Source organism: Onychostoma macrolepis, chromosome 22 (genome assembly GCF_012432095.1).
Source record: "Onychostoma macrolepis isolate SWU-2019 chromosome 22, ASM1243209v1, whole genome shotgun sequence".
Taxonomy (NCBI): Eukaryota; Metazoa; Chordata; class Actinopteri; order Cypriniformes; family Cyprinidae; genus Onychostoma; species Onychostoma macrolepis.
The window spans coordinates 5700832-5704039 of NC_081176.1; the positions used below are offsets into that span (position 1 = coordinate 5700832).

A 3208-nucleotide genomic window follows, 5' to 3' on the forward strand; every position below is an offset into this window, starting at 1 on the left:
GCACTGGCACATCAGTTACTCTGTGGTGTAAGGTCCAAAAGTTTATTAGTGAAAATATTCAGTGTTTAAAACCTTCTTCACCCTTATGGGAAAATGTTATTTTTGGCTTTACTGACTCTGACCAAGAGGAACAGTGCTTTTACTTAATTAACTTACTTATTCTGTTGACCAAATTTCACATTCGTGAATTTTTTGGTTTTGTTGACTGAAATATGTATTTATATTGACAGTATCAGAGACTCTGTGAATAAGAAAGCTGTAAGAACTTTGAAAGTTTGTGAATTTTACAATTTTTGTTTTGTTTTGAAGTTTAATACTTTCCTCCCCCTGGCAACTGTTTTGTTTGTTGTAATTTGTCTTTCTATCTTTTTTTTATTTTCCTTTTTATTTTATTTTTTTTATTTTGTTTCTTGATAACATGTTGTATGTTATTGTTCTTTGAATAAAAAAAAAATAAAAAATAAAAAACTTCCGGAACCAGCGCTGCTGAAAAGTGAGCTACCACAAAAACAGAAGTTCAAAGACAAAATTCTAAAGATGGCTGCACACTGCACAAGGTCTATATTATGTGGATTCCCTTCACTACCTCAGATGTAGCTTTGCTTGCTTTTCATTTTGCTGTTTTTTTACATTTTGAGTGGAAATGTGCTAAATGTTCCATAGACTATACGAGCCTATATACAGGTAAGTAAGCAGGTAAAGCAAAAATAACTATTTAATGCAGTAGGTTATTTGGCTGCATGCTACCTGGATGCTGAATAAAACAAAATCTTTTAAATGTATTATTATTATTATTATTATTATTATTCAGTCTGAACATAAAACTGGTCTATATAGCCTATACATGTTAATAGCCATAACAAACTATCTCTTTCCAAGAAATGTTTGACAAAAACTAAAACTTGATTGGAGGTTCTTTTTTTGCCTTTATTTCCTCTTACACACACTGATGGTGAGGACTGCAGAGATCAAACCAGCAACCTTCTGCTAACCAGTTCACTACACCACAGTAATAAAGTAATGAAGCCAAAATTATCATGTTAATGTAAACATGAAATTAAATTTGGCAAGAAATGTAATGCTAAAAACATAAAATGTAAAATGTTTTACTCTGTGTAAATGTGTTACAGGTAGTGGTGCTCATGGAGAGCAGCACACGAATGTTTGGAGCAGACACAGCAGCAGTCAGATTGTCCCGCACATGTTCTCCTGCTCTTGTTCAAGATTGTGTGTTTCAGGGGCGTCATCATGGTCTTCCTCATCCTCTCTGTGCACTCAGGCAATGATAGACTCGATGTCTGTTTCCCAACCATGATCAGATTCAGTCTGACAGGAGCAATGAGGGTTGAGATGGACGGCAAAAACAGGTGAAGGTGGGGTCAGCTGCCTCATCAGAATAAAGCTGTGTTGAGATGGCAGTAGATGTGGGTTCACCGTCTGTAAATACATCATTGTTAGAATAAGTTTGAATAAAGCTTTGTTTCATGTGTCGTTGTTACGTCCACAACGTAATGCATTATAGGTTGGTTTCGTTGTTGCTGTTCTCTCTTTCTGTTTTAGGATTGGTCCTGGACATGATAGGAGTCTGCTGGTGGTTGGACCGGAGCAGAGACCTGGACTATAAATTCCCTGGCAATCCACTGGAGGGGGATCTCTGCTTTTATTGATTGCTCATGTCTGTTTGTTGTGGTACTGTGCTAGCTGTTGAACATGTGGTGCGACAGAGTGTTTTCTGTTTTAACCTAGTGTTTGTGATATCTTGTGACACTGTGTGAGCCTTACTTTTAGGACCTTGATGTCTTGTTGACCATGTCTGTAAACTATTCAACTGTTTTGGGAAGCTGTAAGGGGTGAGTGCCGTGTTTCTTTTGTAGGCCGGTTGGCTGTTACTTTTCTCCTGTTTATTGGGCAGATAAGGGAACTGGATTGTATGTTTTGTTTCTTTTATTTTGATTCGTAGGGTAGGTAGAACATTTGTGGGGAAGTTAGTTTGTTTGTTTATTTTGGCATTAGCTCACCCCTGAGATTTTGCTTCTGGATTCTGTGTATTGCTTTTGTATACAATGAGAACGAAAAACAGGTACACTTGCTTTGAAAACGAACGAGAGCAAGGAAAGAAAAGAAAAAAAGAGAAATTAAGTTAACGTGGTTGTTTCATTTATGTTACACTCTGACCTAGACCAGGGCTCGTAACACGTTGACTTATTTATTTTCATGGTTACTTTTATTCTTTTACTCATTTATTCATGTTAACTGTTGTTGTCAGTAAATAAAATATAATTGTTTCATTAACGTATGCATTAATTCTTTACTTGACTGAACATTGAGATGTATTCACATTGGCTGCATTTATCTAGTGTGTATTCATTCATAGCTATGGCATATGACAAAACAAATTACATTTTGCTTGTTTTACTAAAATTATATAATTCATTAATTATTGGTCAGCATTTATCATTATTATTGTTCATAAGTGTTGGGCTAGCAATGCATTCTGGGGTAATCTTATTTTTTAAGTAGTAATACTTAAATTTTTCGAGTATAATATCAGCATTCTTCTCCAAAGTCAAGATCTTCAAGCAGCTGCCTGACGTCTCCTTTGTGCAGATATTGCAAACGCTGCAGAAAACAGTACTAGGAAGGGTTGTGGAGTTACTGATGCTGTCAGGTGTTAGTGCACCTGTCCCTCTTATTGTTTTATTATTATTATTACTGCACCTGATAATTACATTTAAGCTCAGGGAAAGATGGGTGTATCTTTAACAATCAACAGTCATAATAGAAAACATAAATATAACGGGTTTGCGTAGTATGAGAATATACACACATCAAAAAAGGCACAATTACAAGGGTAAAAATCTTTGAATAATATTCATATAATCATAATGCATCAAAAAAAAAATTATTTGTTGTTATAAGCCTGAGGGATGAAACAAACAAACAAACAAACAAACAAAAAAGTTAAATTCAAAAAGAAAAAGATGAAAACAGGAGATTTAAGCTGGTTTTGCTTGTGGGTGAAAAATCGAACATAAAATAAAGAAATTAACAACATGTTCAAAAGAGAACAATAAAAAAAATAAATATAAAAACTTAAATCAACCCAAAATGTTTTGGTTATACTACAATCACAATAAAAGGGCAGCTGTTTCTTCAAGACCACAAAATTGATTTCATCATCAAAATATTTACAAATAGATGAATTAAA

The 3208-nt window shown here is 34.4% G+C and overlaps 1 long non-coding RNA gene across 1 annotated transcript; it reads left to right on the forward strand.

Annotated features, from left to right (window-relative positions):
* Nucleotides 1-548: 548 nt before the first annotated feature.
* Nucleotides 549-2301, forward strand: LOC131531410 (uncharacterized). The gene is made up of 3 exons (XR_009268683.1): nt 549-684; nt 966-1017; nt 1131-2301. It is a non-coding gene; the product is annotated as an uncharacterized LOC131531410 (long non-coding RNA).
* The last annotated feature ends 907 nt before the right edge of the window (nt 2302-3208 follow it).